Raw genomic sequence first — 24,789 nt, forward strand, 5'->3', positions numbered from 1 at the left:
GTGTGTGGGGGGGGGGAGGTAAGACTCCGTCCAGCCAGTCAGACACACTGTCCTCATCTGTCGCTCCAGAGCCCCGACGCTCTGTTTCCTTAATGCTTTTAGATGCTGTTTGTTCATATTTGTGCCTCCTCATAAGTATCTATGTTTTATTCCGTTTGTTTGCATCCGACCGGGCAGCCGCTGAATTATTCAAAACGGGCCGAGCTGCTTCAAATATGACAGGAAACTTTTCTTTCACAATGCAGGGCCAGACACTTCTTGAGAGAACAAACACGCTTAGGGAGATGAAGTTTTTTTTTTTTAGGGAGTCCTGCCTGGATCATAATAGGGAGGAAACACTGATCAGACTCTGACATTTGACATGTTGCTGCTTCTCATTGTCTTACAGTTAAAAAAAACACTATTCTCTTTTGATTTTAGATTAATAGTTTGAAAAGAACATTAGGGTGGAATCTTAAACTGATATCTTTTACTATCTTCTGGTGTTTTCTAGTTACGATGAAAAACAAATTCCTTCTGTTTTTACCCACCTGGTCACTTTTGGATGTGAATCTTCCAGAACATTCCCCTCACCCTCTGACACCTATGAAGAGAACACAAGTTGAAATCAGACACAAGCTGTTTAATATCCATATCCTGCATTTTAAAATGTATCATCTACATATTTCACAACAACAATGATTGAAATCATTCTGATCCCAGTTCAGGATTCTGCTATCCATGTTTAGGCTGTGTACTTATTTGGCTTAATTCATATTCTATTACTAATGTGTGCTTTTTTTTCTCTATATTTAATACATTAACTTTATACAAAGAGTAAGCTAAATACTAATACAATAATTCAGATTCTTATCAAAGTCAACTTTATTGTCAATCTTTCCGTTTGTGTGAACAGACAGAGAGATCGAAATACCGTTTCCAACAATCCCGAATACAAAGATACAAATATATATAAAAACATGTATAAAATATGTTTATCCTATAAATACAAAATCAACAGACACATTTCTGCATGTGCACACATTAAGATACAAACACAACAATCAATATGCACAAAATAACAGTCACTTCAATATCTTTGGGAATTATTCCTCTTTTTTCCTCCGAATACTTGTTTATTTCTTTAGTCAAACTGTTTGTGATGTGTGTGTGTGTGTGTGTGTGTGTGTGTGTGTGTGTGTGTGTGTGTGTGTGTGTGTGTGTGTGTGTGTGTGTGTGTGAGTCCCAGAGCATCAGAGCTTGGAGGGAAGAAGAAGACAGAGCGAGAGGAAAGGCAGATAAGAGATGAAGACCTCTCTCCTCCTCTCTCTGGCCTGCTTTGCGCAGAGTATCTCATGACGGAGAGTTTAGGGCTGTTTAATGCTAGGTGACACAGCGCTGTCCTGCAGTCTTTTCTTTCTCAATCCCTGGCATCTTCGCTAAAAGATCTCTCCCAAGAATCGGCGCTCGTTTCTGGCATCCAGCCGCCGCAGGGAAGGGGAGATTGTCAGGCCGCATTTCTTCTTCTGCTCGCCAGCCATTCCTCAGGAGGGTTGTGTTTGTGTGTGTGTGTGTGTGTGTGTGTGTGTGTGTGTGTGTGTGTGTGTGTGTGTGTGTGTGTGTATGGATGCATCTCCCCCCTTTTTGGAGAGTTAGGTAAACTGAGGGGAAGGAGGGGGAGAAGAAGGAGAGGTGGCAGCTTCCCCCCATGGAGAACAATTCCACCTTAAGCTCTTTCTTTTGGAAATGACGGGAATGTTTTCTCGTGTATCGCTCTTGTCACCTTGCCTGCAACATGACCGCAAACAAGCTAAAGTGAAACTCACTGATGCGTTTGGAGGAAGGAGGAAGAAAGGGGGGAAGAGGAGGAGGAGGAGGAGGAAGAGGAGGAGGAGGAAGATGCCGGCGGGCGGGTGTTTGGTGTCATCCTCTGATAGCGGGTTGTGTTTGGCCGGAGGAGGTTTGTACAGAGGGATGCTGTGTGTGTGTGTGTGTGTGTGTGTGTGTGTGTGTGTGTGTGTGTGTGTGTGTGTGTGTGTGTGTGTGTCCGGTAATCTCCATGACCTCCTGCCCAGGCGAGGAGGAGACAGTGTGAGGCCGAAGATTTCTCCTCTCCCTCCTCGATGATGCATTCAGTGGAGCTGGGAACACTGTAATCCACAATGTGCCCTCCAAACTGTGTGTTTAGGGACTATTAGCCACACAGAATCTTAAAAAATGACACGTATAATAAGTCATGAAAGCAGGTCATTAAGTAAATCATAACGCATGCTTTTTATTTCATGGACTCAGGCTTGCATGTATGTATGTTTAAAGGTCTTTAACTGTAAAAACTGTGACTACTTAAGGTGGACGACTTTGACTTTTTTAACAGTGTCACATCTCTCTGACCTGGTTTTAATCATATTACTCTTCTTCCAAATCTGTATATGTGTAAACTCAACTTCTCTGTGTTTGACCTATTCTTATTGTTGTTATTTTTATTTATACTGTTGTATGTTTTGTCCCGTGTTTTAGACTTAGAGTATAATGCTTATGTCCTATCCGGAATACAAGTGTATCATATCTTATCTCATCTCATATGATCTTATATGAGATGTTGTTTGCTGGTAACATATACTCACTTTGACATAATATCCGTGTGTTAACATTTCTCAGCGTGTGCCTCCAGCCAGCAGGCAGGGTTGCAGATTTAACCTGAGCTGATTATCATGCGGACCATGTACAGTATACGATCGCTTCTCTCAAATTCAATCCAAGAACAAATAACTGGTGGCAAACTTTTAGAGCACTATCACCGGTTCATAAAACAGCTGAGGTCAGAGGCTGAATCGTGTGGAGTCAATCCAAACTTTTAGAGCGATACAAACACAAAAACCTCAACTTCTTCTTTGATTCCAGCACCACTGCCTCAAAACAGTAGTGCATTTCAAAAATACATATAACTGAAACAGCGTGTACTTAGCAGACATTTGTTTAAAATCTTTGACTTCTGTAAAGGCACAAGTAGTTCCAAACTGATACATTTCAAAGTAGTCTTTTATGCCCTGCTTTTTCAAATGTATCACATTACCTCAAATATGTTAGAATACCAGTTTTGACTGTGTGTCTCAAGCCTGCTTCCCTTAGACAAACTTCAAAGTAAATCGTTGAGGAAGCCAAATAAAAAGCGTGGTTTTGGTGCACTTGGGTTAGAAAAGAGTAACTTGTCTTTCTGCAGCAGCAGATAAGGCCGGGGTCGACCCCCCCCCCTCCCGTCTAGGAAAACCAAGTTTCCCCCAATCAAAAGTTCCATTAACCTGCAGCTCCGGGAGCTAATTGAGAGCGGAGAGGGGTGAGATGTATCACCGTGTCGCCACGGCAACGTGCCGGCGTAAGCACGCGTCATACGGAGACGCGTGCTGACATATTTGTAATTATCTGGGATAAGAAGACACGGAATACGGCAACAAAACAGGGGTGAGAGTTACGGCTCCTCCGGGAAAAGACAATGAGCAGGAAGACGTTTCCACCCTTTGATAACCCAGATCATGTGTAAGGCATTAGGAGACGCAGGGGGAAATCTGCATTACTGTGTTGAAGATTTATAAATCTTCACACATGGTGGTGGGAGATCACCAGTTCATTATGTTTTGCAGCGTTTTTTTAATGGTTGTGTTCCTCTTATCTCCTCGAGAGGGGGAGAGATATTCTAATCTGTCGCCCCAATAGCCTTAAGCCCTGGTACGGCGATGGGCCAACTTTTGTTCCACTTAATCCCTCCACCCCAGCGAGGGGAGGTCATGTTTGTCAAAATGTGGCGTAGTGAACATGGGAATTTCTTTCCCCCTCCACCTCCCCTCTCCTTCTTCTTCCCTGGCTTAATTTGGAATTAAAAATGCATGCGATTTTGAACTTTAGATCTCTGGAGAGAGCCGTAAACAAGTATGAAATTAAGTGTCTTTGGAAATGCTGCGGCAGGGACGTGAATCGAATCGAGACGCTCGCATTATCCAGCCTTCAGAAGGGTGGCGGTGACCAGAGTGGCCTCTCCAGTCAAATCACTCACAAGCTGAGGAAAACAGAGCACATTTGAACACTGACTCAAAGTGAGCAGAATTGATGCAAATGTGAATATATCACATTTTAAAGGTGTTTTATCATCACTGTAAAGGTTTACATAGAGATACAAAGCTATGGATGAAAATATAAAAATGAAATCAAGCTTAGAAGTCAATAAAATGCCTCCATGATATTCAGCATAATATTAATGAGGGTCCTTAGAAATGTTGCAATACCAGAAAAAAAAATCTCTATGACTTTAAAAAAAGAAATTCAGCCAAAAAAAATGAAATATTTGTCACTGCAAGAAGACGTTTTCTAATACATAACAACTTGCTACAAGAACTTTAAAAAAATGTGTGTGTTGAGAAAATGCTAATTAATAGATGGATAAAAGACCCCGGACTAATGTCAGTTTTCACCTGATAAAAGCACAAGATGAAAGCCAAACCAATAAAGAAACAGGTTCACTGTATGCAACCCATTCCCCATTCACATTCACTTTGAATTATTTTAATTTCTGACCAAAACCTGAACTGTTAGCTGAACAATATGTCGACTTTTCGCTTTTTCCATCTGCAGCAAATCTCCATCAAGGCCTTTCCATCTTTCACCCGCAGAATGACTAAAAACCGAACGCTTCCAACCTCTCTCTGCTTCCCTTAATAACATTGACTGGATCTTCACTTTGCTAACTATACATTTGTCTCCGTGTGTGATAGCGTCCTAATATTTACACCTTTCTTTGAGCCCCGCCGCTCCGGGCTCATTAGCAGCAGCAACATTTGTCCCCGTGTAATCGCGGGTCGTGCCGAGGTCATGCGGCACCTTAAGTAAGAGACGAAGCTTCCTGTTCTCCCTCAGGCCAGCCGCGGCGACTTGTTAAGCAAATCTGCATCGTAATGGGCGATTAGTATTCATTTCTGTGTCCTATTTCTACACCCTGCATACACGTGTGACTTCATAGTGCTTAGGGTTTCTCAGGGTTCTCTTTAAAAAGACTTACATGCTATTTGGTAAAAAAAAAGAACTCCAACATTTAAGCAACTCTTAAGTGGATCTCTTCAAAAGCACATGCCCACAGCTGTGAGGAGACTTCTGTTTACACTTAAAACACTGAGATATGCTCACGGTTATGGAATGTAAACTGTAGAATTAAGCAGTTGTGATCCTACAAGGGTCAGAGGTCATGGTAACACAAGAAGTCTACCAGTGTATTTACATTTCAGGAAATAAGGAGCCGCGAAATGACGACGAATGAAACAAGGCTAGGCTACATGATGCTCAATTTTTGTTCCATGTGCATTGGTCAGAAACCCTTTATTCATCCCTTGGGGCCAATTGGATTTTGTAACATTTGCTCTATTAAAGAATTACAAAATAATCAAATATATAGTTATATAAAAATAGCGAAGTTAAAGTAAAAAAGTCAATAAAAAACCTAAATTGCACATTAACACTACTCTACATTTAGATGACAGTTATTAAACAAAAAAATATTCACAATTATTCAAATTTGCTATTATAAATCATGCATTATTGGTAAAGTCAATATTTGTCCAAAATATATCTGAAGAATAGACAAGGTGAGACAAAAAAATGCTTCATTTTTAAACTTTTTTTTTTTTTTTGGTGTGACAGATTAAACTAAACATGAGAACTATTCAAACGTATATTTGTGTACGAGATATTGTGAATGGGGGGAAATAAAGTGATTTCATGTGACATTATCGCTCGGGTACAGATAGAAAAAGGAAGACAAAATACACTGAGGTCACAAATAAAACAAATTGTGAAGGACTAAACTAATCCTGCTAATCCCCTGATTCTATACCGAGAGCAATATGTTCAAATGTACACTTTAGAAGAAAAAGCGTTTGCATCGCTGTCATTATGAAGTCAGTTACAGTCTATGGTTATGAAGCAGTTTGTAGTGGCCATCGCGAGCTATTTCACCAACAACTAAACTTTGTGACTCGGAGGGGGTGGGGGGGGAGCAGCTGATCTGCAGTCGTCTGTCGGAGCCGCAGACAGTTGACCAGCGGAGCGACCCCCGGATGACGGATGGCGCGCGGCCGGAAACGAGCGCCTTTATCAGGCCGCATTATCCTGCAGCAGCCCATCCAGACAGGCCAGATTTTTATCGAACTGTATTGGATTTAGTAATTTCCTTTTCCAAGACAAATGGATTGAGATACTGCGAGGGGGAGGGGGAGGCGGGGGTTATTGTCTGCAACCCCGGGGTGATTATTTCTTATGATCCATTTAGTATTTCGGGCTTGTCCCCACACGGGCGGGTTATTACTCTCAGTCCATTGTTCACCTTTCTGAGAAACACTTTGATGCAGCAGAGGAGTTAATACTGCTTCAACTCAGCTTACAGCTTGTTAACGGGGACAATTCGCTTCACAAAAAGTGGATTATTAACTCAAGTAGGTTCACCTGAACATCCCTTACAACTGTTCAGACGTAAAGTCTACTAGAGAGGTGTTAATTTAATTGTATGTTTTCACGGGATGGTTGTGAAGTCACTTTATTACCTAGAGTGGATTTGTAGAGGAATGTTCACAGGAAGCAAAGCAACGTACTGCTGTGGTTCTATAGGTTTCAGTGCATGTAAATGGACTGCAGAGGCTAAAACCCCCAACATCTCTCCATCACCCCTTAGGTCTCTTTACAGCCACCATTTCATGTCATTTTACTTTGCAGAAAATGTGAGTCAGTTTTGTCCATTGCTTATCTTTCTGTCTGCTTCTCCAAACTGCAGGTCACACACTGACTATGGATAAGGACCTCGTACAACCCTGCTGCAAACATGCAAACTCTCCCTTCAACATTTAGATGTTGTGCCAAGAGCACAAAGGGCATGTGATATTATTTTGTTTGCGATGTTAAAAGGTTAGCAAGCGGTTTTGTCTCGGGGTCAAAAGGTCGGCATAGTCAAACGTTTTGTAAATGACGCAGTTCAAGTTATTTTATAATACCAAACTTCAACTGCATCTTTTTATGCGATCTTGGTCAAATCTGAAATAACATAACTAACATAGGTTGGAGTAGTTAGGGTTAGGTCCTTTGAAAAGAGGGAAATGTGGTGAACTGTATTCAAGTTAAAGAGATGAATTTTGATTTGGAAATCTATGTAGCTTTGGTGAAATGCAGAATACTTTAGACTTGACTTAGAGTTTATAGTTAGGAGACACCTGATAAAGATGTCCCACTCTGCCCCAATGAACGAATACATTATTTAAAATCCCCAATTTATATAGAAAGAAAGCAGGAAAAAAGCCAACTTATTGGTTATTAGAGGTTTGGTAAGGGTATGAAGGGAAAACAAGTTGAATATGATTAAAAAATGTTTGTAACTGTGGTTTAAATATGAATTTCAGACATGGAAAAAATGTATGTCATTGGCTAACTGCAAATCGACCTACTCGTCCAAACAGCTGACCACAGCTGGACTTCATGCTACCTGTTTAACCACCATGCTAATGACTCATTTCCTCGCATTAATGTATATTTCCCTGATTCGAAAGGGCACTTTTCACACTGGAGCTTACAGTGCCATTAGGGACGGTTTGGATTAAAATAGGTGGCATATGTTACGTTCTCCCACCTCTCCTCTCTCTCTCTCTCTCTCTCTGCCTGTGTGTGTGAACGTGTGTGTGCAGATCCCACGGCAGCGAACACACAGACGGGGGAGCACCTTGCGCCGCTGAAAGCTGTGTCAGGTAATTTCACACTCTCACATGCGTGCAGTCATGTCGGCCTCCCCCGAGCGAACTCATTACCTGTCTCTGCACCTTCTGGAGGGGGGCTGGCGTTAAACAAGCCACGCAGGTGGGGGGGGCGAGGGGGTTTGTCGTACTAAACGTGGCGGTGAAAAGCGACAGTAATGTGGAGAACAGACTGAAACGGTTCATCTTTACCCTGAGGGGGTGAAACACCAGCAGAAATGCGCAGTGACAGACCTGGGTTTGCTCAAACGGAGGTTAACGTGCGCGGGCAGCCCCTCACCTTGTAGCGACGACAACGAGTGCGAGGCTGAGGGGGGGGTCAAGGGGTCGGGGTTCACCTTCTGCAGACACAGAGAGCACAGAGGGGAGAAATGGAGGGCCCCGCCAGCTGTCTCTCTCCCTCAGTTTGGCTCTCAGACAAACGCCTCCCCCTCCCCAACACAGTCCTCCCTGCCGCGCGGGAGCTGTCAAGGGGGAGGGGGGCGGACCCCGACCTGCCAGCATGCATCTGGCTGACAGGCGACTGGGAAGGTGCACTGCAAGCGCACGTCACAATCAATAACCCCTGCTGAGAGCGATGGACCGGGGGGGGGGGCTCGCTCCCCACCAACTCTGTGTGTTGTTATTTTGTACAGAGGGGTGGTGGTGACATGTCACCTAACAACACACACCCGCTCTGGGTCTTCAGGAGTTTGTTATGAGAAAATACATATGTACCGTGTGCAGGCATGCATGCATTCAGTGATGAACTGCAGGGCAGCACTTAGGGGGGAGGCAACAAGTANNNGGGGTGTTTGGGTGAGGGAGGAGAGGGTTTACATGTAAAATATATATAATTATAACTTGTTTCAACAAGAACTGACATTTAAACAAGTAACAGGAGAGGCATTTTTTATATGTACTGAACTTAAACACTGAGACATGGAGTTCAAAGGTCAAGGACTTTGACAAGGCAAGCATCTACTGTTGAGGTGCATCATGGGATATGTAGGCGCTGCAGAGGGAATTCAAGTGCACCACTTTTGTAAAGATTTGGGAAAAGATAGAAGATAAAAAGATAACAATTTAACTTATTAAGTCACATTTATGACATAGAAATCACTCACATGAGACATGGAAGCTATTGAAAGAAATTGAGACTTTTCAATAAAAATAGGTTCATACTTTTTACAACAATATCATCATACATATTCCATTGCACTTAATTTGACTTAGAGAGTGAGGAAGTCAAAGTACTACCTCACTAACTTCTGATCCAGAATCAGACAGTACTATTCAATTTGTTGTAATTATTTCTTCAAGGGACAGGACAAGAATCCTTTCAGACTGCATGAATAACAAAGTTGACAGGATTTTCTGCCATTAGATTGCTCAAGCTGCACAGATTCTGCATGATATGGTGCCTAAAGTCTAAGAATATCAGCCCTTCAAAAAAAAATACAGTGACAGTTTCCTCAGCTCTAATAAGGCCTTTTTGAGGGACACTGTCATGTGTGTGTTTGCATGTACGCTGGAAGATCCGTTACGATTGCTTCCCAGAAAAAGGGGGGGAGGAAGAAGAGTTCCTGGCACATCCTCCGTGAGATTCCCTCCATCGTAAGATGAGACAATGTCAATGCGCTCTGACACCGAGACACAGAGCGCCGATCAATCGATATCTGACATTACACCTCGGCACGTCAAGCCTCTTCAGTCCCAACTATGAAAGTTTAGCATTACCAATGAGGTCCTGCTGCCGTCACCCCCCTCCAACTCCCCTGATCATTCATGTTTACCAGTGCTGCTTATTTTTTGAAGGGTGATTATCCAGTCACATCAAAACATTAATGAAGTAGAATTATAAGGTTTTTCTTTTTTTAGCAAATGAAATCTACTTTTTCTAAAGAGCTGATTAAAGTGATTCTGCTGGGTGTGAGTGAGCCACAAAGAGACCACTATGAGACGGAGATGGTCGGTCATGGCTTTTGGACGCGTCACGTCGCATTAAAGCCGACACTGTCCTCCTCCTTAAGGTTTTTCTAAGCGCTGACAGATTTTCCTCACTGGGCAAATTAACTGGCTTTGAAAACCTCGCTCATCCCCCTCCTAAAGCCAATCAGGACATGTTTACCATCACGGCCAGAGAAGGGGAGAAGTTTAAGTGTGTTTCTGCTATTTATTTAATCTGGCCTCTGATGTGACGTGGCCCCGTCCAGAGAGAAGAGGGGGCCTCCACGCCGAGCTTTTAATGAAGCGCCGAGCAATTATCAAAGACGTCTCCTATTGATCTTCGCTCTCATGCGAGGTCGGGCAGACACATTTTAAAGTCACTTTTTCAGCCCTTGTTTATTACAGTATGGCACCATGTCCATTCTCTCGTCTGCATTCACTTGGTTGCCTAGTTTTTTTTTTTACCAGATTCTGTTTTAAAAGTAAATTCTTCTTATGAGAATAGAAAGGATAATATTTTGATATTCCTTATTTCTTCAAAGGGATTTAAGACTCAGAATAGTGTTCAGGTCCATTCCAAAATGAATAGATGCTATCAATTTCAATGCAAAATCTAATCTAAAAATAAATACATCTCAAAAACATTAACCGTTGATTTGTCAGTTTTCTGAAACGTTTGTTATGGTTGAGGCCTATGCAAAACGAGCAGCAAACATCAGTCTTTCTGTGTTAAGGGTATGGTTTTTTAGCAGTGTAGGGTTTCTTACATTGAATTGGAGGCACCATGAACACCTTTGTTTACTTCCATTACATCGTGACATCACTATGTAACACTCACGCTTCTTTTGGATAGTGTTCTAACGCAAAATGTGTGATATGCTAAGGGTTGGGACATCTCTAAGCGGTTGACAAATCACAACAGAGCTGGCCAGCTAACCAATCAGAGCAGACTGGGCTCTGGTTTCAGACAGAGGGTGAAAAGAGGTCCTGCAGCACAGGCAGTATGAGAACAATAAAGAGCTTTTTGAACATTGACGCGACATGTCACAGTAGAGACACTACATACTGATATGAACCTGAAAATGAGAAGAATAGGGCCCCTTTAAAGTTGAAGTAGTCCAGGGTTCTGACTTGGGTTTGGATTCAGATGTAAGGTAAAGGTAAGGATTCTTGTTATAGAAATACATCTGTGTGTTTGTTTCCTCGAGGCTGAGTGTGTACAGTGGAGTGGAGAGTGATCGAGTTGCAGTCGTGCGATTGTACTTGTGTACATTCATCCCGTTGGAAATGTTTAAATTTGCAGACGCGGAGGAGAATACAAAAAAACTGGCAAAACAGTGAAATCCATCCAGGACGGAGAGCGGTTCCCATGCTGTGTGGACCTTCAGCGCCTGACCGAGGCAATAAAACTCTGACTCAGCCTCGTGAAATATGCAACGGTCCGCTGCTCCGCTTCCAAACACATCAAGTCCGTATTGTTGCAGCGCACTGTTTACCTTCAGGCCCGACGCTCTTCATTTTTGCATCGCCACCTGTCACCGGGCTCTCATTTATAACACGAGCGCGTTCCAAACAATGCCAGAACTTAGAAACTTTCTGTTATATTTATACCAAAAAGAAATATAAATATTTGAACTAGCGTTTAATGGGGGGGTGGGGGGGTTTGTGCATTCCTTCATATCGTACACAACCTCAATTGTTACCTTGGACGAATGGCCGGCGTGTATTTACTTTGGGGTTTGAGTGAGTGATATCCGCATTGATGCTGTTTGCCATATTAGTGAGCTCAGACCTGAGGCTCTCCAGCTGAACTATCGCGGCTGTGTACACAATTTAGACGAAAATCCTGTTTATATTGCAAAAGAGGTGTATTTTGTAAGCCCTTTCCCCCCATCGAGCTGTATATTTAATTGTGAAATATCTCCTGACGGCCTAATATATCCCAGAATGCACCTTCAGCTGTGGATTCATGTGTCAGGAGGACATTATCTAACAGGCTGAAAAGGGTTGAAAAGTCAGAAATCATGGATTTTTGTATGGTTTAAATATGATTATGATTAGTAATAAGCCTAATTTGGGTTCTTATTGTTGCTGTTAGTGCAGTTTTGAACTAATTACCTGGATATTTTGTATTTCCTCAAGGTAGAAAACATCTTAATTACATTTCAGCTAAACCTTGGATTAAGTCAAGGGCTAACATGTTTTAAATGTTGTTTTCTACAATATATTTGCATGTGTACCAATCTCAGTCTACTAACTGACTTGAATGAAGTTAGTGAAGGTTTATAAAATCCAATATTAGTTGCAACCCTAACCATAACTATTGCATAAAACATGAATATGAAATATCCAAGCAGTATCTCCAATGCACCTGCCACATATTCTAGTGCGCAAACATGAGATGAAGGGGTGAATAACATAAAGTTCACTATCTTGAACAAAAATAACCTATTACCATTCATTTCAACCCATTTAAGGTCATTTATGATCATATGTTATCACCCGTTAGAGCTTATAAACTCCCTCAAAACAATGTCTAAAAAAATAGTTATTTTATCAAAGTGCTCGTGAAGATTTGTGTCTCTGGCCTTGACTTTGTTCAGCAGGATTTGATTCTGAGTGGCGGGATAATTCAGAGAGCTCCCATGTAACATTGACCACATGACGCTGCCGCTGTAACCCGGCCTGGATTTAGAGATCTTTGAAAAGAGGCAATTTCAGATTATCAGGGCCTGATCAGTGTGCCGCTGTCAGCTGCACGAGCAGGACGCTTTAGGAATGCACAGATGCCTCGCGCTGTCGTTAATCTCCCCGAGTGGCTCGCGTCTCGATGGCATCCATATGCAACTTTAATTTCAGCACTTCAAACTGCAGAGGGATAAAGATAGCTTTTGAAGATTGCTTTTCATGTTGGCTACGTTTGTCTAAGTGTAGCCGAGGAGATCTGGACGTTTTTTTTTTTCTCCTCTCCTTGGCGTCACTCGAGAAACAACTTGAAGAAAAACGGCGGCTTTAGAGGCAATTTCCTGCTATTGTTTCCCAATAACGAGATAAACACTTCTTGTCAATCACAGCTTCTCACAAAGGTGTCACGTTTCCACAGCGTGCAAAATGACATGTGGCACCAGTCAGCGTTGGATGGAACATATTCATTTGTGGGGAGTTCATTGAGCTGCCAGCTGTTTTGGACATTTTTACATTTTTCCTAAAAAACCTGGCAACAAAGTGCCCGGCATCTTTCAAAACTGCCCTGTTCCCTTTCCACATAAATATGCTTCTAACAAACATCCATGTTATACGATCCCCATTGTTAACAGTTCTCTTTTTCGCGTCCATCCAAATGAAGCGGCGCTGCACACAGAGGGCCGGTGCTAAAAGGATATGGAGCTTTCAGATGGCACCTAAGTGCTGTATCGCATATCCAGCGTGTCTTTTTATGGATTAACAGTTTATTCCTTTTGCTGGAGCCGCACCAACGCGCCCCGGTCCTCTGTAAAATATACTGCTTTTGGTGAATTATGAGCGTGGCCTTCGTCCAAGTGCCTGTGGCCTTCCTGTTTATTTGTACGGCGGCGGCGCAGGTCGGCGGCGAGGTGGGGTCCGGCGGATCCAGCTGAGCATGTGTAAACACTCATCCTGGGAGCCGCGGTGAAAGTGGCTGTTTTCCTGCGGCGGGGGGATTTTTTTTACTGCCCATTGTTTTTAACACAGAATCAACCTCTTAAAAACATTGGACACTCTCTCATGGCTCTCCTGTGGCTCAAAGAGTGCTTTGTATATGCCTATTGACAAAATATTTCTGTGTTATGGCATGTGTATACTGCGTCTCGTATAAACTGGGAAAGAAACACAAGTGTGCTGGCGGGAACTTCTCGGCCATTTCTCAAAAAGCACTCCCAGGAAAGCTCTGAGCCTTAAAAGCAAGGAGGACCTGAGTTTCTCTCACTGCTAACCTCACACACTCAGACCTCACCTACAGACAGAGTTACTTCTCTACTACTCCATTTACCGACACGTGAAAGAGTTTTTAAGAAACAACATGGCTGCACTGGAGGAGAAACACGCTTCATATTTTCTTAAAATAAATGAAAAAGAAAATCCGCTCACTCCTAAATAGTTCTCGGAAGTTAATGTCCGTAACTTAAAATAAATAAAAAATAAAAGCCACATTTACTGATGCTCTTTGGTCCAATCCACTATGAAATAATGCAAAGAATAATCGTGTTTTTTATATAATTTGTTCAGGTAGTCTGATGTTTTAGTAGAAATCTATAGCAATATTTAACAATAAATAAATGAATCCAGTATTATAATAACAAAATTAAACTTTCTGCATTACTTACAAACTTGCAAAAATCTGTCTTATTTGTTCAAAGAGTATAATTGTACGTAAAATAAGTCACTAAAGTGGTGAACAGCAGCAGTTTGATTAAGATTTACTGATTAAAACATAACAATAATAAATGATATTACATTTGTATTAAGTCTTCTTTGCTTGAACTGGATTCCTAAAAACTGAAGAAATGTAAAAGAAAATCGATTCTTACTTAGAAAAAAACAATTCTGTACCTGCTAAGACCTTCAAAAGTTGATTAATCAATGAAATGACTTTCAAAACGTGCAAAAGACGATGTCTTCTATGCCTGAAATCGAGTCCTAAAAACGGAATTTTCTAAAAGAAATAAAAAAATCAAATCAAATCTCTCCAAAACATTTATAGAAATGAGTGTCTGCCTATTAAATGAAGCTAAAAACATGTTTAAAGAAACATTATTTCTGCCTCTGCATGGACCTTGCGAGAAAGTTATTAAATATGTAAACTTATCTATGAAACTTGATAAAAACAACTTTGCTCAGCTTGCTAAATTTGCAACTGGATATCAATCAAGTTACAGAAGAACACATGAGGCGGCACTTTCACAAAGCGGGCACCAGGCAGGACAAAGGGACAGTTGAATGAGGCTCTAACTGTATACAGTTGGACACATGGGAGGCAAACACACTGTGATCGTCTTCATGCCAGTTCCCCCCCCCCCGCAGCGTCATCATATGGACATCTCCAGAGTGACTTCTGAGGTGCAACTCGCTCTCGGTTTTGTCAACATGATCCGGGTTATCCACGGGGGGAATACAATCAAAGCGTTTCAACGACAGCGCCACCACGATGACGGCCGTTACGTTTGGGGACAAGCGGGAGAAATCTGGAGGGTGGAGGTTTGCGAGAGGAGGATTTGAGTGTTGCCACTTTGTGAAAGCTTCTCCCGGCTGCCCGTGCACTCTGACACCGGTAGCCAAGTCCTGCAGGCCTCCACCGTCAGGGAGGAGTGTGTGTTGTTGGGATCCGAGCCAGGGTCAGGGGGGTTAGCTACATGTCCTAAAAGCAAACTCTAACCTACTTTCACACACACTCACATCCTGCCACAGAGTCCACTTTTCATGTTGCAAAGTCAAAAGGCCACAAGAGAGAAGAGGTAGTTCACCGAAAAAACTTTGGGGCATCTACCAAAGTGCCTCAGAGTTCCCAGAAGGCCGTGCGGCTTCAGTGTGGGTGGCTCCGATCCCCCTGAAGTGTTGGTTTCATTTGCATAACTGCGGCTAAAGTATACATTCAAATACGGAAATGATCAGATGGTGCTGCACTGCAGATGTGATTTTAAGAGTGAAATATTCCTATTTATGTTTAAGAAACATAACAACAAAAACGAATCATTCTGACATTTTAGAAGCTGCTCATCCACAGAAATTATAGTCAAATAATGGATTAGGCGGAATTGAAGAAAATAACTGGACCAAATACTCTTAAATTACTCAACTAGCAGAGTTTAGTAATCTAGAAAAATCTGATAAAAACGATTAGCCCTATNAAATATTCCTATTTATGTTTAAGAAACATAACAACAAAAACGAATCATTCTGACATTTTAGAAGCTGCTCATCCACAGAAATTATAGTCAAATAATGGATTAGGCGGCACGAAAAAACACACGTTCAAACATTGAGTTGCACTGAAGAAAATAACTGGACCAAATACTCTTAAATTACTCAACTAGCAGAGTTTAGTAATATAGAAAAATCTGATAAAAACGATTAGCCCCTATTAAGACGTTCAAGCGCCCAAGAACACCGGATCCTACACTTCCCATGATGCAACATTCACCTTTCAAACTCCACACCCTGAGTTTAAAAAAACATTTAAAGGAAAACTCCAAGTTTAATCCAGAGTACTATCAGTCTCCTAAAGACTACACATTTGCTACAGTAATAAACACAGTGAAGATATGTCATATTAATCATATTCGACTCGTTTTACTTAAGTATTTAAATATGATATCTCCCATTAAGTTATTTTAAAGATAACATCTAAAAAATAAATAATGATACGATATATAATCTCTTGTTTTATACTGAACAGACTCTTTTTTGTTGTTGCAAAAACTTGCTTATAGTTTGTTTGGCAACTAAAAGGCTCTTTCTTATCCACCATCCGCCCTCACGACTTCTCATTGACTTTTAAGACCAGTGATAATCATATTTAGAAAATCAAATTAGTAGTATATGAAGCATTTTATAGGATGTTCTTCTTTTTCTTTGCTGCCCTGGAGGCTGCCGACCCTCGCTAACCTCAGTGCAGCGTGCAGTTCACTCACTACACACGCACACACACACACACACACACACACACACACACACACACACACACACACACTGTAAGTCCTCTCCTGTGAAATGTCACCCACAGTGCTGCCACCCAGTGCAGGCTGCCGTCAACAGCAGCGTGTGTGTGCAGCCGGCAGCCACTTCCTGTCAGGGAAACAGATAACACCCTGGACATGTGTTTTAGTTAGCAACAAGAAGACTGTTTTATAAGCAGGCACTTTACACCGACTCCTCATTTCTGGGAGAAAGGGAGGGGAAAAAGCTGCCAGGCGCTACAGACAGTTTATTTTTTCTGCCTATAAGCCATAATGAGGTTGTGCCCCGGGGAATCAGTGGAGCGGAATGTTATTAATGCCTCAAAAAAGAAGGAAAAATCCTCGGCACCTTCTGCGGCCGTGGCATAAAGGCAGGAAAAGACTGTCAAACAATTAAAGTGAAGTGAATTCCCTGAGATGGAGGGGGAAAAGGAGAGAAAGAGAGAGGAAGAAAAGAGAAAAACAAGCGGACAGGCCTGTGTGAGGACGAGGAGAGAAAACAGCTTCCTTCAGGATGTGGAGGAGAAACCATGAGCTCAGCGTTAGTTTAATCAGCGGTGTGAAACCGTGTTAAGACCTGGATGTGTTTCCACTGAGATCAAACAGGGTCAGGAGTCAGGCCTGTACAATAAGTGTACATTTACACGTTCAGGAAACAGCAGGAGCTCTACAAGAGCTGAGGGTAAAACGAGCATTGTGATAAGTGCTCATAGAAACAGGTATTATGAATACAAGTGACACTGCTTTACTTCCTGTTACACATTGGGCTACCCTTTGTACTCAAAGTAAGTGCAAAGTCCAAGTAGCTGCTGAAAAAACAGACAATCCTAACCCAGGTGGATACGGAAAGTTTGACATACAGTATTTCAACTTCCTGGTGCATCTTTTAAAAATAGAAAAATGATACACTTCATCGTCTGAAGCCGCAACTTGTTTTCATGCATGAAAGCTGATCAATTGTTCTGCCATCTGTTTCAACTATTCAAATCTTGCAGACAGGAAATGCTGAACTAGCCTTCCTCATACAAACTGTGAAACATGAGACAATAAGGTAGTGTTGAATTGATTACGCAAGAGGAAATAAGTGCATGTGAAACGAGTAAAGAAAGAGCAAAGGGGTCACAGGACATCTTTAAACTGTGAGTGATGGATGCAGAACTGCGTAAGCTGATATCTTTTCTGCCATTTTTTCTAACTTCGCATTACAGCTTTCATTATTTCAGCTGCTGCTTGATACTAAAGCAGGCAGGGTCTTCCTCAATGGACACCAGGAACATGTTTCAATCGCCCTCTGCTGCAATCCAATCTTCTCCTCAGTCCCCGTGTGCGACACATTATCAACTTCATTCAGAGGAACCCCGATGACTCCGGTTTAATCTGCTTCCTCACATCCTCCAGCCCGGCATCTATTGTTTCTCCCGATGTGTCAGGGGAGACTTCCTCGGAGGAAGACCCTGTCACCGTCAAAAGCCCCGGCGGGTCGAGACCCCGAGCGAGCGCCGCACCTCATTGTGTGTCCTCACCTAGTGTCTTCATAGACTGTGGCATCGAAAGGGTCGATCAGACGTGACCGCAGTTCCCACAGGAAGTGGAGAGGGGANAGTGCAGTCTTGTTTCCACTACTCCTCAAGTACTTCCTGTAGTTTGGGACATTTGTTTTGCTTTAGGTTATAACACTTGTGTTATTCTTCAGAGATGGGTCCTCATTACAGATCTGCACTTTTGCCTAAACATTTGTTTTTAGGCCTTTTTTAAAGGCTTCAGTGGTCTGTGGAGTCCTCAGGTGGTCTGGGAGGGAATTCCACAGGCGAGGAGCAGCTGCACAGAAAGCCCGATCCCCCATTGTGCGGAGTTTGTTCCTAGGGGGGCGAAGCCGATGGTTAGTTGTGGAGCGGAGGTTGCGTGTGGAGGTTTGTGATGTGAGAAGTTCCTTCAGGTATGGAGGAGCGTTCCCGTGGATGCACTGATGGGTCAGCAGTGAGATATTGTATTCAATCCTGAATGAGACAGGAAGCCAGTGGAGGGAATGTAGAACGGGTGTGATGTGGTTGTACTTTCTCACCCTCATCAGGATCCTAGCGGCACTGTTCTGTACATATTGGAGCTTCTGAAGGCTCCCGCTAGGAGTCCCGATGAGGAGAGCGTTGCAATAGTCAAGGAAACGAAGGCATGGACCAGTTGTTCAGCATCTGGCAGGGAGAGTGTGGGACGGAGTTTTGCAATGTTCCTGAGGTGGTAGAAGGAGGTTTTGCACAGGTGTTTGATGTGGGTGTCAAAGGTTAGATGTCTGTCAAATCTAACACCCAGGTTGGTAACTGCTGTGGNTTGAGGAGACGAAGGCATGGACCAGTTGTTCAGCATCTGGGAGGGAGAGTGTGGGACGGAGTTTTGCAATGTTCCTGAGGTGGTAGTAGGAGGTTTTGCACAGGTGTTTGATGTGGGTGTCTGTCAAATCTAACACCCAGGTTGGTAACTGCTGTGGGGAGGGGTATGTTTTGTCCAGAAAAGGTAATGTGGGTTATGGGGGATGACTGGACCTGGTTTGGTGTGCCAACCAAAATAGCTTCTGTTTTGGAGCTATTTAGTTGCAGGAAGTTTTCTCGCATCCAGGCCTTTATCTCTTTAATTATTTCCAACCATCAATAATATTTAACGACAATAATATATATATATATATTTTGCACTTAATGTCAGCTTGATAATTTATTTGCTTATTAGTCCACATATGAAGAAGATGTCCTTTAAGAAAGTCATCGACTACATGTAGTTTTTGCACGAAAAATACCATCAGGTCTGGATCCTGTACTGTAGGTTTGGTGGAGGCCTGTCTTGGCAGCTTCCACTCTGACTCTTCCTTAACTCAAATGAACAATCAGAGGACAGATAGCAATAAAATAACAATATAGATTGTTGACTTTCCCTTCATCTCTAAATGAAACACAGTCAGGTAAAAAGATGGGATAGAAAAGAGCATTCCTCCGCATCCAAAACCCAACGCTGAAGTTTCCAGCTGCAGCAGAAACTAGGCCAAAGTCAATTCTGAAGTAAATGTTGTCCTGAGCGTTCTTGTTTTTCAAGATCTGAGCTGGGCCTGGCTCGTCACACACATCAGCTCTGATACGCTGACACGGCGCTCATTAATGTGAGCGGTGCAGAGAGGCCTGCAGCCATTTCCCTAATGGTGTGCGAAGCGGCCGGAGCGGGGATGGTGTTAGAGGTCCTTTCACTGCGAGCTGAGCAGCCATGATGGCTAACCACCACACCAGAGGCCCCTTTGTTTCCCCTCTTCCTCAGCCCAACACTTTGCAAACAGCTAAGCCTGTCACAGGCCGACATCAAGGTTCAGTGGTCTGTCAACATTTACCAGCAGATAAAGACAGAGCGGGGAGGATTGTCAGCCCTGGAGAGCACATCCCTCCGTCCGCAGAGTGTGTGTTTCAGAGAGAAAGTGTGTGTGAAAAGATACAGGGCGAGTACTTATGTGTCTTTTCTCAGTGACAGCAGCCAAACAGAAAACACTCATGCGGGGAGGAAGACGGCGCCAGTACATTAGAGCCCCCAGCCGCTTCCCGTCCATGAAAAGTGACGATGGAAAGCTCTGACAAATAGCAGCGGATCCCGCCTCCCCTGGGCTCGCAGCATCTCTTCTCCGGCCTGTGGCTCTTTGCTCTGCCGAGAGGACCATCACAAGCTCCGTCGGCTTAGATGTGTTTGAGACGAGAAGCCAGCGCAAAGGCTTGAGCCTCGGTTCTGCGGCGCCCATCCAGCTCGCCCCGACTAATAAACAACGAGGGGATTGGACGGCACAAAACAAGCTCTTTGAAACAGTCGGGGAGCGAGCATGCAGCGTTGCGGGGGGATTTTTGAGACTAATGATCTACCTACAAGCACATACATGTTCTCACTTTGATTGTTTTGCTAATAGGGCCACAGATGACCAACATCAGCACAAAGTTTCTCCAAAGTTTGTCGAGCAAAATACAAATAACTGCTTCAGATAGTGCACTCTACACTGTTACATCCCAATGGCCTTTTATACTTGAGTAAAAGGACTAATGCCTAATTCAACCAAATGACATCACAAGTCATGAGTTCTAAATGTTACTTAAGTAAAGGTACATAAGTATTATCAGATACGTTCAGTAAAAGTACTGATTGTGCATAATAGCTCTTCTAAATGTGTTTTTTTATCATTAGATAATATATATAAGAGTTCATGTTGTAATTTCTTAATGTGGGTCAGGTTTTGGATATTGCTGAATACATTCGTAGTAAATGACACGACATTGTGTATTTCTTTATGAAATAATTGAATGCCAGTGTTGAATGTATGTAGTGGAGAAAAAGGTAAATATTTCCCGAGTGGAAGTACAAATCAGCAGAAAACGGAAATACGTAAAGTAGTACCACAATTATACTTAAGTAGAGTTACATTCCACCACTGTTTCTCCGTTTAGTGTGGAAGAACTTGACCTCAACCTTATGCTACACTTTTAAAATGAACTGGAACACTGACTCGACAGAGGAATCATTAGCAAATTAACTATGATAAATTATAAAAAATGCAACAAAGTTATTAAACACTGGATTAGATTAGAAAATAACAGATTTTTTTTATTCAATAAAGGTCAACGTTTTCATAACGGTGGAAAAGGAGGAATTATAACAGGAACAAATGTTAATGTAGGAGAAGAGGAGACTTCTCAGACAGGGCTGATGGGAAATGTGGTCTTAAGTGGTACTGTTGGCACGAGCAAGTGGCTTTTATGTAAATACCTCAACCTCATGCTTGGGCTCTGGTTTTATTTCTTTGTCGAGGATAAATAAAATAAAAAAAGATCTCCAGATTTCTGCCATCATCCCTGAGTATTGTACAGTATCTTATCAATTTAAGGACACCATTCCGTTCCTTAAATGTCATGTGATGTCACGGTGAAGCCCGTCAGACACTTACTGTACAGGAGGAGGCATGTGAGGTGCAGGTCACATGATTTGAGTCGTCTGCCCCATCATCTTCTGGTTTCCACAGATGTGTCACCTGTCCGAGCGATTACAGTCATCCGCGGGCCCGGCGCGGCGTCCTGACTGCGGGAGACAAAAAGACGTCCGTCATCTCCGGTGTCACCGTCGCTTCCATGTCACGGAGCTGACGGGACGGAGCTCCCTGCAGCGGGGAAACAAACACAGAGGGGGAGACAAGAGGAGATTAAGGTGCTTAATTATTTACTGAAAAACGGTTTGATCCAACAGATTCTGAAATCACAGGGCAGGTGTTTCCGAGAGCAAAGATCATTCACTTGGTTTCAAATATGGGAAGTAACTGAGTACACTTACCCAAGTACTTAAGTACAATTTTGAGGGACTTGTTACATTTAATGCTACTTTTAATGTTATACTTTGAGTACATGCTGCTGGTGTATGATGACAATTATGTATTGGTACTTTGCCTTGACCACTCAATAATGTATTTGTTAGCTTCCTGATTAGCACGAGCATTAGCCATGGTGATCAGGATCCATTGATAATGTATTTCCTGAATTCCTGCAGGATATTTCAGCGTCTAATTCCACTTTATAAAAGGTATTCCCTCTAAGTATTAGCCTCGTGAATGCGCTTCCCCTCACACGGTGTCAGCGGAGTGATTTAGTGCAGGAGATTGAGTGTATCCTCCCAGCCGCTGTCAGCTGAACTCTGCAGGAATGTGATGGAGGAACCAGGTTGGGTTTCACGAGCAGGTGTCTGTTGTTTTCCCTCCCTCGTGTTTCTCACACTGTTTCACCACCTGTTCTCATCTCCACTCATTCCCAGGTTTTTTTCCCTTCTCTGTGAAGGGTTTTTCAGACCGCAGAGTGAGGGCAGACATTCAGCCAGATTCATTACTCAATCAGGTGGAACTGTATGGAAAGTGATCAAACTACAAGAAGTGAGAGAAGGAGATGGATTCTTTGATCATTTTCTTATATGAAAAAAGTTTTTTTTTACATTTAGGATGTGCATCAGCCAAGAGTCAAGATGTATTCATCTTTTTTTTTCCTTTTAAAGATGTCTTCTGCTACATTCAACGTGGCAAAGTGTTTGTCAAAGAGAATATCATATGATAATCTAATTCTATAATGCCTTTAAACGAGGCAACAACATCAGTGTCAAGCACCTGCTGGGTTCATATTTAGTCACCTTACAGAAGTGATTCTCCATAATTATAGCTCCTACATGAATAATTCCTAACATCTCTTATTTCCATGCCCGAGACAGCGTTTCAGGTCATGACAGACGATAGAGAGCATGAGGAAAGAAGAAGAAGAAGAAGAATGCATTTGTGATTGTCTGCGTGTCCGCCAGTGTTCCCCCTCTCTGCCCCAACATACTTTTCCATGTTGCGTGTGCGGCGTTACACTTGTCAATGTATTTGTTCAAGCAACTCGGCCGTTGGGCCCTGCGAGGGCCGCGCCCCGCTGCCTCCCCACGTCTCTTTTTTAAAAAGCTGGGGCTCCTGCTTGAATACTCTCTGTGTCCATGCCCAGTGCCCTAATCCAGGGCCTGCTCTTCCTCTGAGCGGGGAGTTAACTTAATCCCTCTCATTTAGGCAGCTGCACTGCCGAGAACTATGGGAAAAAAATAAAAAGTTAGAACTCTGTGACAGACACTTTCAGCTGTTGTGACGGCACCTCCCCGACTCAGCTGCCTTAACATGCAACCCTCACTCTCGGACGGTATTTTAATTTGGCGGTGAATAATGCATGCAGGGCGCAGAGCATGGCGACAGAGGTGGGAGGTGTGCATGAGGGGTGTGTGGGGGGGGTGATAGCTGTGTGACTGCACACAGTGTAAAGCAGAGCCGTACAACGCTCACTGGCATCTCTGTGCACAATGAGCTGCCAGGAGTAAATATGCTGTGAATGTAAATGGTCATTCCCACACACACACCAACACACATCAGAGTGACAGAGTGTAACTGTGAGAGTACAAGCATCCCCTGTGGAGTGAGGGGTGGGGGGCATAAAATGAAGGGATTGTTTTTAATGCAGAAGATCAAATATCGTAGCAGTAACTATTGTGAAATTCAGCATTAGTATCGTATTGATCCTATATATTTAAAAATATGTGTTTATAAAACATATTTTAATTGTTTTATTGTACATTTTATTGGACAGTTTATGTAATTAAATGTTTTAATACATATTTTTTTTAATTTAATATTTGTATTCCACATTCTTACTTTAACTCCTATGTTTAATATTCTATTATATTTAAAAAATATAAATATCATATATTTTCTATTTTATCTTTTTATTGCACATTCTTATTTTTGATATACAGTTATTCCTAAATATAAAATATTATTTCAATTTTTTTTTTTTTATTATATTCTAAAATGGAGGAACTATCAAAAAAAAAAAATTCCCCCTGGGAAATAATAACAAATATTCTGACTTTAATTTTGAAATCGCATCGCTATGAGACAAGAGAGACAAGCATAAAAGCCTGTTGTGAATTCATTTTCTGCCATCATTAATGAAAAGTGATTATTTCCTCACATCACAACACATGTATACACCCCACTGCCTTCCTAAGCAGCTCCTGATACAGCTAATAAAACAGCATCGTGAATAACACCATGTTCTCATGTACTCTACGATAAGCAGGACTTCCTCACAGAAGCAGAGCGTGTAAACTTTATTTTTTCCTTCCTATGAAACAACTTCACACCTCTGCACAGAACTTCTCATTAAAAGCAGCCAGTGGAGGTCATAAAACACAATCTACAATTCCTGCAAGCATCTTGGCTACTTATCTGTGACATTCCAAAACTCACAATACGATTCAGAGGGTTCATCAGCACCGGTCAGCACTGCTCTCTGCCTTGCTTTTTCTCCTTCGCCCACATCTGGCACTTCCAGCCTACTGAACATTTGTAATGGGCCCGCGATTACAGCGAGGACAGACACGGTAATAAGCTGGAACCTTGTCAAGAGCGAGGTCAAATCACAAGGCAAATAAATAGGAAATTGCTCCCTGCGAGCCTTCTCACTGTCACCCTTTGCTTGTTACCTTGAACGCTAAAAAGGTATTTATCCGACTCTCCCACCCACCGCTCTTTAAACAGCCGCTGCTCTGTAATTGTGCTTTGGTCTCAGGAGTTCACTTGGGGAAGTGCAGGTGCCTCATCCAAGAGAAATAATTGAACAAACAATTATAATGTGTTCCAAGAGACAGGGCAGCTACAGGCTTTGGTGCAGAAGGTGTTGAAATGCTGCAAATACTAAGGTTGACGTGAGTGTATTTTGGCAGGGACTCACTACACGCCCTGGGAAAGAATCCACACCGTCCCTGAGACAATCACAGCCTCTCCTGGTGTGTTTTCCGTCCAGAAAAACAAAGAAAGAATTCCCGTCTGCTGCACCAAACATACGCCA

The 24,789-nt window shown here is 42.6% G+C and overlaps 1 long non-coding RNA gene across 1 annotated transcript in view; it reads right to left on the reverse strand.

The window, feature by feature from the left end:
* Positions 1-24,789, reverse strand: part of LOC104941396 (uncharacterized) — a 39,022-nt gene that overhangs the window by 3,393 nt on the left and 10,840 nt on the right. The window contains exons 2-3 of the long non-coding RNA XR_797896.1: positions 21,330-21,539; positions 531-583 (exon numbers count right to left, since the gene is read on the reverse strand). This is a non-coding gene — a long non-coding RNA (uncharacterized lncRNA). The remainder of the gene's footprint in view (positions 1-530; positions 584-21,329; positions 21,540-24,789) is intronic.

Source organism: Notothenia coriiceps, unplaced genomic scaffold (assembly GCF_000735185.1).
Source record: "Notothenia coriiceps isolate Sejong01 unplaced genomic scaffold, NC01 NC01_scaffold00003341, whole genome shotgun sequence".
Taxonomy (NCBI): Eukaryota; Metazoa; Chordata; class Actinopteri; order Perciformes; family Nototheniidae; genus Notothenia; species Notothenia coriiceps.